We start from the raw sequence: 14,088 nt of genomic DNA, 5'->3' as shown, positions 1-14,088 counted from the left end.
TTTAATAACTCGTACTGGGGAAATCAACAAACTTTCACCGACCAAAAAAGTTGCACGACGTTAAGTCGAAATTAATTAGCTCGAACCAAAACTAGTTTGATGAAAAAGTGGTAAACTTTGCGGTTTCACATCGCTATTATTTGACCGAGTTTAAGTTCTGTCTTCTGTCCTAAACTCCAAACTCCGTCAAGAGTTTCCTTGGGTTGGTAGAACTGAAGCAAATTTAGTAAACAAACGCGCTTTTAAAACGACAAAAGTGTTCAGTTTAAGCGATTGAGAGACTCTGTTGTCGGTCCGTCCAAAACCGTAACTCAAAACACGGTCACGTTTGTGCGGTCCCGAGCGTTCAAACTGCGCCTTTGCGCAACAGCCGCCTCGTTTGGAGGAGTCCGGTTAGTGCACAAAGACAGCGCCGGAGAGAGAGACAGAGCGAGCGAGCGAGCAGCCACACACACACCGTCTCCACACATCCACTCGGAGAAATCCTCCGCCGGAACTCCAAAGTTATACCTCGTGAAGGCCGAGGCTCGGTAGAGCCTTTTAACAAAGGTAAGAGCCATCCAGCGGCACATTATACAGTCATTTTAACCGCCGGTTTCCTACTTTGGGCCCGACATCGCGTAGCGGACCCGAGTGGCTTCGCTTCCTCACCGAGCGTGGTGCTCTGAGCAGAAAAAAATGGCGTCACCACCTATCCTGCCGGCTGTACGGCCGGGTGAAAACGCACTTATTCCTGAAGCTCACACGAACTCCGAGCTTCAGTTTAAAGCGTGATAATGTTATCTCTAGGCGGATTCGAGCTAGAAGTCGAACTGGACGGTATTACAAGGCCTCGGGTCGAAATAAATACCCCGAGAAGGACGCGTAAAGCCGGAAGGGTCACCAGACCTGTGCGCCAAAGCCTGTTCAGGGAAGATGTGGCACCGCAAAGCGCAGCACTTTTACAAACACACACGCCGTAGATTAGAAACACCCTCTGTGTAATATGTAGACGTGCGAAAATAGCTGAAAACCGTGCGGGCTGATGGATGCATGGATGGATGGATGTGTATGGATGGTGTTCGGTCTTTGTATCGGCTGCTCGGTTCAGCCCGCCTTTACGCTGCACTCGCTGGGAAGAGCGTCAGCCTCTTGAGCGTGTAGGCTTCTCTCCACCATTCTGAAAAAGATGGACTCTTCCTTCCTTGATCAAAGATAATCTGGCTCACATCGTGGCCTGGAACGGGCAGATTTGGGCCGTAGGAAGCTATATTAGTGCGAAGATAGAGTCGGATATGGGAACGTGAGCGGTTTTACGCTAAATGTCGTGCAGCAGGCGAGAAAAAAGTTGCTAACTCGGGTGGGTTTGTGTTTCGTGCCTGCGCCTCGATGGCTCGTGTTGCGCAGAACGGCCATCAAGGCAAATGGTGCACGCCACCTTATCCGGCAGGTTTTAGCCTCAGCGATAGAGCCGACGGAACAACCTGTCTAATGCGGAAACGGAGGCTACAACACGATTCCTCCTACGCGTAGAGTAGCACAGTGTTGTCTTGGCCGCGTGTTTATTGTGTGGAGTTGGCGATGTGGAAGTTGTTCATGCGTTATCGCACACAAACCCGCACATGGTCATCCGCGGCGTAGGCGTCGCTATCCGATGGCATACACAACTGGGAAACTCTTATTCCGACGCCCAAAAGCACTTTGGATCATTTTAAGCGATGGATATGCCTTCTGGCCACTCAGTCCCTGTTCCACTTATTAAACTTGCCAGATTCATCCGATCACTAACACACGAGTGGCGCAGCTTTTTAAACATTCTTATTCGGCTTGGCTGTAGCAAGTTGACATTTTTGACATGGTTCAGAGAGAAGTTTATGCCTGGTAGTAGGTGCACAGCTGTATTTACAGTCTGAGTCGATTAATCAATTACGAATGTTGTTCTATCCAGGCGGCTCGAGATCATTTTAAATGATTTTCCGGTCATGTGACTCACGCGGGTGCGAATTCTTCCAAACCCTCTTACTATTGTCAGCTTTTGAATACAACGCGTCCATGCTAGCGTACTGTTTTCATACACTAGACTACTTAGTATAGTAGTATTGTAGTTAGTCTTGGATATAGCGGCTGTTTTTGGCGCTTCACTTTGCTTAAACAATGATCTTGGTTGCATGGGAACATTTCTGTTCTGTAAACTCACAGAGCGGACCTTGTCAAGTTTAAGTGCCTGTTCAAGTTGTTACACACGTGTTCCTTTAGTTTGCTTTAAGGGACAGATCAGAACATTATGATCTTGAACAGTGTATTTCACATTAACTTGGTTCTTACAGCATTGTGGGTTGAGGGCAGGCAGGGCAGGTGCATGACTTGAAGTTAAATTCAGCTGGATATGGAATTGGTTTTAATCTGCTCATCATAATCTGCATTATTTTTTTTCAAATCGTGCGCTCTGATTGGCTCGCAAGAGGTCCGGAATCCTACGACCCCGACCCCGGGTACGGACCTTTGGCGACTTCACAACAACAACAAACATAGTAGCAATTTTTTTGTCAAGATTTATTTTCGCATTTCTCAGTATAATAGTATTAATTTTACAGCATGGATAGCGATAACGACAGTGTTCACAGCGAAAGCGAGTTTTACTGCCCTGATGAAGACGAAAGAAAAGAAAACGTTTCGGGAAAAAGCCGAGTAGCAGGTTTGTTCTAAATATGGTTTCCCTTTCGGGCGCTTTCATTTTCTGTTAGAATTTGGTAAAGAAAAAAGTAAATGTATTATTTACCAGCTTAATTCCTCAGTCACAACCGGACGTGCGATTTTTGGCGTTTCCCAAATCGCTGCGTTTTTTTTGTTCATGGAGAAAGATGCACGTTGGCCGTAAGTTTGTCTTGCAACCTGAAAAAAACGTAAGCGCCCGTAGAGTTTGTTTGACATGACAAAGAACCTCTGCGGCTGGTCTGCGGCTCGAAAATCAGCACGTCACACGCGCGCCCTCCGTGCGTTTCACATACGCCCTCCGTGCGTTTCTTGCGTTTTTTGCACGTAGACCGGCTGTAGGAGCACGTACGGCCGGTTGTGACCGAGCCTTAAGGTCGGTCTGTATCGTGAAATACCATGACCTCAGCCTTGAAAATACTGACCTCGACCCAGAGGCCTCAGTCAGTATTTTCAAGACCTCAGTCATGATATTTCACGATACGGACCTCCCAGGTGGTAAATTTTATATATATGTCATCAACATGATACTGATTTGGATTTTTAGAAATCTGTTTACTTTGAACACAGTGTGTTGTTTATTATTATTATTATTATTATTATTATTGCATTGCTGACAGTAATATTGTGCTTACTGTAAAGTGTGCAGCAGAGGGCAGCTCAGGACATATCCTCATCACTACTAAGGTTTTTCATATGAAACACAACTTTTCAGTGTTATTGTAAAGTAGAAGTTTCATGTTTGGTGTTGCAAAACATTTGGGACAAGGGTGATCCTTTGCTTTTACCAGTATTACTGTGGAATATCCTGTTCTGAACGGATTTTATTGTGAATGTAGGCCATTAAACACAAAGATGTCTCATGACAAGAATCATAACAATGTCCGCACTTCAGATATTCTGCATCAGGGCTTCCATAATTTAATACCGGTCCTAACAACTTCATATTTGTTGATGGACACGTGTTAGGGTGGCAGGGGAAAGCTAGACAGGGTCACAGTCATGGGGAGGCAGCGTATATTTTCCGAAACAAAACAATTTTTTAAATTAAATAAAGTTACACTTAAACTCTTGCTATTTATGACCAGTCTATCATTTATGCTACACTTGGATTTTACGTTTGCTGGAATTGGGGTGTATTGGTGTGCTTGTGTGTTCCTCTTGGTTTGCTTCCGTTGACGTTTTAGCATAACATTAGCAGCTGGTCAGTCGCTAGAAAAAAGGGACAAAAAGGCCTCCGTCAGCTAAAGCCTTCTCCTCACAGGTAAATAAAGAAAAGGAAAAATAAGCTCACCAGTTCTTTGGAAGAGCCTTCAGTGCTCAGCAATCACACACCACCAACTCTATAGCATGCACCTGCTAGTTCAGAACCTGTTAGATTTATGAATATGACTGATTAGGTTTTGTGGAGGGCCCATATAGTTCCATATCCACACTGTTTCCAGCCAGTGTATGTGAGCAAGCCAGTCAATGCATATTTAGTGATCTGAAGGTGTGTGTGACTTTGACTCCACTCACTGGTGCATTGATTTGGCCTGGTATTACTCTGGTTATAACCTATTTCTGATTTTTCTGATTTATTAATAACTGACAAATAACTCATTCTGTTTTTTTTAAACATTTATAACTATTAATTTGGTGCATGCTTTTAAAATCAATTAAAATATAAAAGGCTCAAACACCTCACCAGCTTGAAGGTAGTTTACTGTACATTGGTTCTGTCTTGTGATTTGGTGAGTTTTCTTACTATTAGACTCAAAATGACTTTTACTGATCTGATGAGCTTAGCAGTTTGTGGCCATAGTATTTCAAGATTCTGTCTGGGTGAACAGTGGATTTGAGATATTGGCAATCAGTGATGTCTTGACTGTAAGGAATTTGCAGTTTGATATGGCCTACACTTCAAAAGTGCTTTAAACTTACCAGAAATATCTGGAAAGATGTTTCAGGTGTCATAACTTCAAAAGGTGCACTTTGATTGGTCACAGCCACCAGTATGTTTTATCCATCCATCCATCCATCCATCCATCCATTATCTGTAGCCGCTTATCCTGTGCAGGGTCGCAGGCAAGCTGGAGCCTATCCCAGCTGACTATGGGTGAGAGGTGGGGTACACCCTGGACAAGTCACCAGATCATCACAGGGCTGACACATAGAGACAAACAACCATTCACACTCACGGTAATTTAGAGCCACCAATTAACCTAACCTGCATGTCTTTGGACTGTGGAGGAAACCGGAGCACCCGGAGGAAACCCACACAGACACGGGGAGAACATGCAAACTCCACACAGAAAGGCCCTCATCGGCCACTGGGCTCGAACCCAGGACCTTCTTGCTGTGAGGCGACAGTGCTAACCACTACACCACCGTGCCGCCTAATATGTTTTAGTAAAATGAAATGTGTTCCAGTGATGAAGCTTACATGCTGAACTTGCATGAACAAAATGCCAAATAGAACATTATAATACTATAGTCACAAATTACCCATGGCTTTTGGAAGAATGCTGAGTGATTGATTATACTTTGATTGGTCACAGCCACAATATGTTTTATCCATCCATCCATTATCTGTAGTGGTGGTGTAGTGGTTAGCACGGTCGCCTCACAGCAAGAAGGTCCTGGGTTCGAGCCCAGTGGCCGGCGAGGGCCTTTCTGTGTGGAGTTTGCATGTTCTCCCTGTGTCTGCGTGGGTTTCCTCCGGGTGCTCCGATTTCCCCCACAATCCAAAGATGTGCAGTTAGGTTGACGTGGGGCAGCCTTGGGCTGAGGTGCCCTTGAGCAAGGTACCTGATCCCTGACTGCTCCCTGGGCGCTTTGGTGTGGCTGCCCACCGTTCTGAGTGTGTGCGTGTGTTCACTGCTTCAGTGGGTTAAATGCAGAGGATGAATTTCACTGTGCTTGAAGTGTGCATGTGGCGAATATTTTTATGTTGAATTGTAATGAATCGGTGGCTCAGATATTTGAATGATTTCAGTGTAACGAATGTAACAAATGTAATTATTCTGATCATTTCGTTGAAATGGATGATTAGTTATTAATGTAAGAGTTCACTGGTGCTCTGTACAGCAAATGCATTAATCCTACTGTTTTTAGGAGAAATTTGTACTCATTAGCAGGGCTCCTGGGCAACTGTGATTGGTTGGCAATTAATCTTGGTGTTACCACCATGTTAGACCTAATTTCTGGTTTGTGTACTATTGGATACAACACCGGGAAACATGTGACTCACGAGCAGTCTTACTGCAAAGACTTGGGGGTCCAAAGACTTGGGGTGGCTGAGGTCCAAAGGACATTTTTTTTCAATTTTAAAAATACCTCTTTTCCAGCTTTAGGCAGAGTAATTAATGATAAATTTAATGAAGTAGTTATTAACATTTTTCCTCCATACTAGTTTAACTTTATTTCAAAGAGCTACACAATACGACTGGACACAACTATGTGTAGTAGCTCCAGAAACAGCATTTGAAGGCGGAAATTGTAATGAATTGGACTACACTTGTAATTGTGAGGAGGAACTTATCCATGTCTTAATAATTATTTCATAGTCTGTACTTAGCCTCATATTTGCCAGTTTCTTGTTCTAATTTTCCATTCCAGTTTAAAAGATACAATAGTTACTAGAGCCCAACCGATAGAGGATTTTTTAGACTTATGAGGATTTTGATATTTGAAGATTTAAAAATCTGACAATCATATATTGGCGGATATCCCTTTTTTTTTCCAGAAACACATAACATAAAAAAAGATTTTTCCCTAACATTTATGTGTAGTTATTTAAGAGTTCTCACCAAGATAACATGACAAACATAATACAGTTTAAAAATAAACTTTTATAAAGTTTTATTGCCATAAATGGTACTTTTTACAAAAATACAAGAAAATTTGTTAGTTTTGATAAATAAAAGTCAAATGAATAAAACGCACAAAAAAATCAGATCCATTATACAGGTGGTGTAGTGGTTAGCACTGTTACCTCACAGCAAGAAGGTTCTGGGTTTGAGCCCAGTGGCCGGCGAGGGCCTTTCTGTGTGGAGTTTGCATGTTTTCGCCGTGTCAGCATGGGTTTACTCCGGGTGCTCCGGGTTCCCCCACAGTCCAAAGACATCCATCCAGGTTAGGCTAATTGGTGGCTCTAAATTGACCGTAGGTGTGAATGTGAGTGTGAATGGTTGTTTGTCTCTATGTGTCAGCCCTGTGATGATCTGGGGACTTGTCCAGAGTGTACCGTGCCTCTTGCTCATAGTCAGCTGGGATAGGCTCCAGCTTGCCTGCGACCCTGTAAAGGATAAGGGCCTCTGCATGCTCTTGCGACAAGGCTTTCGCAGATAGCTTTTCGCAGACAGTTGTAATTTATCGTTGAGCGGGGAGTAATAGGCGTGCGCGATGTTATTCACCGCCACAACGCAAGGGGGCGCGAAGTCGCGAAATCGCTAGGAGTAGTTGGTGGGTGTGGTTAGTGGAGTGTTTATCCTCCGGTTACTTATAATGACTAGAACTGGAGTCGTATAGATGTACGTACTTCCTCACTTCCTCGATCAACCGCTCTTCGTGCTGCTCCATCTTCGCTCGTGTTTTTAAAAATGGCGGTCGTGAAAACAAACCAAACCGGGAAAGTAGGGAAGCGGAAGTGCGTGTACAGCGGATGTAGAGTGGACCAATCAGAGCCCTCTTGTCTGCGACGCTGTCTGCGAGGCTTCTGCGGTGGTCACAATTTTTGGGAGGTGCGCGCAGAGCGTCTGCGAAGGGGGCTACGTAGACGCCATCTGCGAGGACTGCGTTGTCAGCATAAATTGGCCTTAAGAGATTACGGATAATGGATGGATGGAGATCCATTATACAACCCCAATTCCAAAAAAGGTTGGTATGCTGTATAAAATATAAATAAAAACAGAATTGATGACTTGCAAATCATGGAAACCCTATATTTCATTGAAAATAGTACAAAGACAACATATCAAATGTTGAAACTGAGATATTTTATTGTTGTTTGAAAAATATGTGCTTATTTTGAATTTGATGTCAGTAACACATTTCAAAAAAGTTGGGATGGGGCATGTTTACCACTGTGTTGCATCACATGTACTTTTAACAACACTCTGTAAACGTTTGGGAACTCAGGAGACCAATTGCTGTAGTTTTGAAAGAGAAACGTTGTCCCATTCTTGCCTGATTTACAATTTCAGCTGCTTAACAGTTCTGGGTCTCCTTTTGTCTTTTTTTGTTTGTTTGTTTAATAACACACCAAATGTTTTCGATGAGAGACAGATCTGGACTGCAGGCAGGCCAGTTTAACACCAGGACTCTTTTAGTACAGAGCCATGCAGTTGTAATATGTGCAGAATGCAGTTTGGCATTAGCCTGGGCCCGCCCATCCTAAGCGTGACGCAACATGAGGGCCTGTTGCGAGCTTAGTCTGGCCAGGCAAGCTATCTACAGCTCTTCCAAGCTCCCGAAAAATCGGGAACCAATCAACTTTGAGCATCTCCAACGGCCCTGGGTAGAGGCGTGTTCAAGGCACTGACGTAGTAGAACTGCGACCGGAAGCCATAGATTGTTTACAGAATCTATGCCGGAAGCGCTTCATTCACGCTTCCACATCTGTTACGCATAGATGCTGTATTGAAAGCATTCAACGGGAAGTTCTCATTGAAAACGGAGCCAAGAGCAGCCCTGGAGGTATTTATTGAAAGGAAGGACGTTTTCGCCTTGCTCCCGACCGGCTTCGGTAAGAGTTTAATCTACCAGTTAGCCCCGTTGCGTCGCACACGTCAGAGGAAAGAGTGATGTGATTGGTTTAAGCTTCGACACAGCCTTTTTTGGCTTCGACCAGTAGCAAACTGAGGCATTTCAGGAAGGCGGGTCAACCACGGGCTTTGGGAAACGGTTGGGCTTAATATCTTGGCCAGACCAATAGCTCGTAGAGCTTTGTCGCGTTAGCCAGACTAGTTTGGCATTGTCTTGCTTGACCTTCCCTGAGAAAGATTTTGTCTGGATGGCAGCATGTTGCCCCAAAACCTGTATATATCGTTCAGCATTAAACATGCCTTCCCAGATGTGAAAGCTACCCATGCCATGTGCACTAATGCCCCCTCCATCACAGATGCCGGCTTTTGAACTGTATGCTGATAACAAGCCGGATGGTCCCTCTCCTCTTTAGCCTGGAGGATGCGGTGTCCATGAATTCCAAAAAGGATTTCAAATTGTATTTTGTTAGACCACAGGACAGTTTTCCACTTCGCCTTAGTCCATCATCAATAAACTTGTGTCCAGAGAAGGTGGCGGTGTTTCTGGATATTGTTTATATATGGTTTCTTCTTTGCATTGCAGAATTTTAACTTGCATTTGTGGATGCAGTAATGAACTGTTTTCACAGATGATGGTTTTCAGAAGGGTTTCTGAGCCCGTGTAGTGATTTCCACTCTAGAATCATGTCTGATTTTAATGCAGTGTCGACTGAGGGGCCGAAGGTCACAGGCATCCAATATTGGTTTTTGGCCTTGTCCTTTGCATACAGAGATTTCTACAGGTTCTCTGAATCTTTTAGTGATCTTATGTACCACAGATGATGTTATCCCTAAATTCTTTGCAATTTTACATTGAGGAATGTTATTCTTAAATTGTTGCACTATTTACCCACACAGTCTTTCACAGAGCAGTGAACCCCTTTACTGTTATTAATTAAGATACTTCATGTCTTAAAGTAATGATGAATGTCATTTCTCTTTACTTAGTTGAGCGGTTCTTGTATAGTATGGATTGCTACAGTTGTGGAATAGGGTTATTTATTATATTTTTATTACTTACTGTTTGATGGTCTCAAACACATTAAGGAGGCAAGAAACTGAAAAGCATTCCAGGTGACTACCTCATGAAGCTGGTTAAGATAATGCCAACAGTGTGCAAAGCATCATCAAGGCAAATGGTGACTACTTTGAAGAATATAAAAGATGAAATGTTTAGGTTTTTTTTAAACACTTTTGTTTACCACATAATTCCATATGTTATTTCATAGTTTTGATGTCTTCAGTGTTGTCCTGCAGTTTAGAAAATAATCAAAATACAGAAAAAAACTCTATGAAGGAGTAGGTGTGTCTAAAATTTTGACTGGTACTGTATATACATTATATGGCCAAAAGTTTGTGGACACCTGTCCATCATTCCCATATGTGCTTCTTGAGCATTCCATTTTAGATTTTCTATTATAATAACCTTCACTCTTCTGGGAAGGCTTTCAGCTAGATTTTGGAGTGTCGCTGTGGGGATCTGCTCGTTCAGCCACAAGGGCTTTAGTGAGGCTAGGTACTGATATTGGGCAAAAAGACCTGCATGTAGTTGGCATTCCAGTTCATCCAACACAAAGGTGTTCAGTGCTCTGTCCAGGCCACTTGAGGTCTTCCACACTAACCTTTGCAAACCATGACTTTAATTACCACGCGTTTTGAACAGGGGCATTGTCATGCTGGAACATGTTTGGCCTTGGCCCCATCGTTCCAGTGAAGGTCAATTATAATGCTGCCACATACAAAGGCATCCTATACTTCCAAGTGTTTCAGACTTTGTGGGAACAGTTCGAGGAAGGTCCACATATGGTCAGGTGTCCACACACTTTTGGTTATTATAGTGTATATGGTGGTGCACAATTGTTTAATTTTTTTTCTAACAGACCAGTTATTCAGAAAAAGTAGCAGACTGTTAGTCTTTTCTAAAAGAGAAAATACGCAGTTGATTGTCGAATTTGCTTCATCTACTCTGAAATATTACATTTATACAACTTTTTTTTTCTACCAACTACCTGTATTTCATTACCATCTGTCTCTGTTTTTCTCCCCTACTCCAACTAGTCGATGTCCCCGTAGCGGCGACTAGTGAATGTATTAATCTAATCAGCAATCTGTGTAGACCCATCCATCCATCCATCCATCCATCCATCCGTTATCTGTAGCCGCTTATCCGGTCCTACAGGGTCGCAGGCGAGCTGGAGCCTATCCCAGCTGACTACGGGCGAGAGGCAGGGTACACCCTGGACAAGTCGCCAGGTCATCACAGGGCTGACACATATGCCGCTTTTCCACTACCAACGTGGCTGAGTTGGGCTGAGCCGTGCCGTGCTGAGTTGGGCTGAGTGGGGCTGTTGGCGTTGCATTTCGACTACAATCGCGCTGAACCGTGCTGGCTGGAAGTGGGTGGACACATTGGGTGGAGTTAGCGAAAGTGGGTGGACGTCAGGTGATGTCGTTAGGTGGCGCAAACAGTGACATCAGTGACCTTTTAAGCGGTAGTCTCACAACCCGGAGAGTAAACAATAAACATGGAGGACATGGAGTCGTTAGTGTTGCTGGTCTTGGTGCTGTGGCTTGTTGTCACCGACAACGCCAACAGATACTGGCAAGAGCGTATAGATGAGGCAAGGCGCATAAGGCTTCATAATTCTCGTAATTCGTAATTCTCCTTCTTCCGGGTTTACGGTGTTTACAGATCCCAGCGTGCTCGCTAACTCCACCCAATGTGTGTGGGTGTGTGAGGACACTCCTCCTCACCAATCAGTGCACAGGGGAGTGTCTCCTCACGCCCCCAGCCTCACTCAGCTCGGTTTGGCTCGCTTCAGCCCCACTCCAAAACCGTGCGAGTTTTGGGGGCTGAGCAGGGCTGAAGCGAGCTGAGTCGTGCTGTTCTTAGATAGTCGAAACGCGAGCCGTGTCGGGCTGAAGTGAGCTGAAGTGAGCTGAAAAAGGGTAGTGGAAAAGGGCCAATAGACACAGACAACCATTCACATTCACACCTACGGTCAATTTAGAGTCACCAATTAGCCTAACCTGCATGTCTTTGGACTGTGGGGGAAACCGGAGCACCCGGAGGAAACCCACGCGGACACGGGGAGAACATGCAAACTCCACACAGAAAGGCCCCTATCGGCCTCTGGGCTCGAACCCGGACCTTCTTGCTGTGAGGCGACAGCGCTAACTACTACACCACCGTGCGCCCCTGTGTAGACCCTAACTACTAAAAAAAACAAAAAACCTTTAGGCAGTATATCACTTAATGGTGCATACAGCTGAATAGTTTCTGTTAGACCTTCTTTATTCTGGAAATAGCATATTCCACTTCAGAGCCAGGTTATTGGTGTGAATCAATGGAACAGACAGTAAAAAAAATTAATAGGCTTAGTTCATGACCCTTCAGAGGGTCACAAAACTACTGACATGGCCAGGTCAGAATTTTAGCTTGACACCCCTGATCTAGGCTGTACAATTTTGCAGTTGAAAAAGAAGTCTACTTCTCACCCTTTCACGCTGAACTGCTCCCTCAGCTCCTGCTCCAGCAAACATCAAAATCCTTCTGATGTCCATCGACATCTATCTAGCCTAAATAAGCCAGAATTTAAGTGAACACACAAAACAAAAAATGTAGTGGGAAGCATATAGTATGCTTTTTTAAATTATACAAATCATTGCATTTTACCAAGCAGAAAAGTTGTCTCTAGTAACATAGTTAGCTTCCAACATTAGCTAGCTAACGTAGTTAGTCGTCTGTCAGTGGGTAATTCGCCTGATAGCAAATTATGATGATGATCTCAATTGTCATATGGATTAACTACAACATAGTTAAATAACATGGTACATAGGTTAACCAAGGTAACTATGTCAACAAAAGTTTGACCTCTCATGTTTGAATAAAAAAAAAATGGAGAGATTCAGGAACGTAATCAGGGTGAGTCTGTGTCTGTACATTTGGTGAGAATAAAAATGAGAGAGTCGAACAACAGCCCTGCAGAGGTAAGGAGAATAGTAGGTAGAGGGGCCGGGAGATTTCCGAGGTTCGGATTTGAACACACAAATGGTCAAACGGAGGGGATGTAAACTACAGCTGGCAAGACAGGTTCGGAGCTATAGAACAAATATCTGGGTCTTCAGCCCAATAGCCCGGTCTTAGGCACGCTCCTGGTGAATAAAATAATGTGAAATAAAGCACCCCAGTGTTTCCGATATGCTCCCTTGATAGTTAAACCTATAGGGTTGGCAACTTGATGTCTTTTATGTCAAATTGGGCTAGTTTTAAAAATCAAATCAGAAAAGATCAGGTGCCACAGTGAACTTGTTTCCAACACCAAGAAAACCGCGACTCTCTTTTCCATTGCCCAAAAGTCTGAATGGATAATGCAAACACCGTCATTATTATATTTTCAATTATTGTACTTTTATAATGTTTAATTTTTTTACTTTATTGAGGCAAAGCTTATTTTTTGCTGTATTGAAAATTTATCAAATTAAAATTGTCTGTTGTTACACCCTGACACTTAAAGTGGAAAAACACTTCAACAAGCTCCAGGCGACAGAGAAGCTACTCTCGACAGTTGCACATCCAGCTAATTCTACAAATTTAGTCAGTGAAAGCCTGGTAGACTTAACTGATCTGATATCATGTTTGTAGCTGCTGTCTTTGAACAAATGTAGGTAGAGACAGTGGCCACAAACCAACAAACCATCTCTGACATCTTGGCACCAATGTCAGTTTCTTGTTCCTGACCATGAAGCAGCCATCAAATAAAATCTAAACAAGACACTTTGACGCATTCTTACTTTGAGAGCAAAGCCAAATCTAGCACCAACAGCCTTCACGCATCTAATTATAGCAACTGCAAAAGTTAATGAACCCTCAGACTTAAGAAGCAAGGAAGAAATATCTTCCAAGTCTTTTTGTGTACCAAGTTTTATTGCTGAAACTAGCTAAGTAGCATACTGCATGCTTCATATGCCTACTGTTCTACTTACTGCCTAGCAACAGTAGGCTCACAGCATTATTTGATTTCAGACATCAATTTTAATGTAATGCCCAATAAATGAAGACTGTAATACATTGTGATAATTAATTTAAAGCATGAGGAAAAACCTACACTTTATATACTCAAATGACATTCTTTCCTTCACCAGCACTTTTTGGATTATGATCTGTAATAACACAATTGGACTGTACCTGTTAATATGTATAGAGGATGTGGGACTGGAGAGAAGAGATGGAGGCCGTTAGTGGCTAGGTCTGATGGTTTGCATGATCGCCAACATCAATTATTTTAGCTTTAATACTGGTGACTACACTAGCAGAGCAGCATCCTATAAAAAAAAAAAACACAAAGGAAGTTTGGTGTCATTTGATAGATTGATTAAAAAAGAGCACATAGTCCTAAGATTTATTTAAAAAGCAAACAAAAAAACCCCCCGCATTATCCATGTCAGTGACTGACAGAATAAACTTATAAGTGTGTTTGAACCTTTGCAAAGTGAAATGTATAATCAGTGCCTGCCATGATTATTAGCACCTCTTGTAAAGATCAGTAAAAAGGGTTAGGAAAAAAATCCCCTTTTGGTGTATTTTAAAAATATTAAATGCAGAGGGTGC

At 43.1% G+C, this 14,088-nt stretch overlaps 1 protein-coding gene across 2 annotated transcripts in view; it reads left to right on the top strand.

Annotated features, from left to right (window-relative positions):
* Positions 1–410: 410 nt before the first annotated feature.
* Positions 411–14,088, top strand: part of znf800a (zinc finger protein 800a) — a 29,767-nt gene continuing 16,089 nt past the window's right edge. For both annotated transcript variants that reach the window (XM_060914789.1, XM_060914788.1), the window contains exon 1: positions 411–549. The gene's annotated coding sequence lies outside the window, so the exon portion shown is untranslated. The remainder of the gene's footprint in view (positions 550–14,088) is intronic.

Source organism: Neoarius graeffei, chromosome 2 (assembly GCF_027579695.1).
Source record: "Neoarius graeffei isolate fNeoGra1 chromosome 2, fNeoGra1.pri, whole genome shotgun sequence".
NCBI lineage: Eukaryota > Metazoa > Chordata > Actinopteri > Siluriformes > Ariidae > Neoarius > Neoarius graeffei.
Note: the sequence above shows the minus strand (reverse complement) of the source record. Positions and strands in the feature narration are given on the sequence as shown.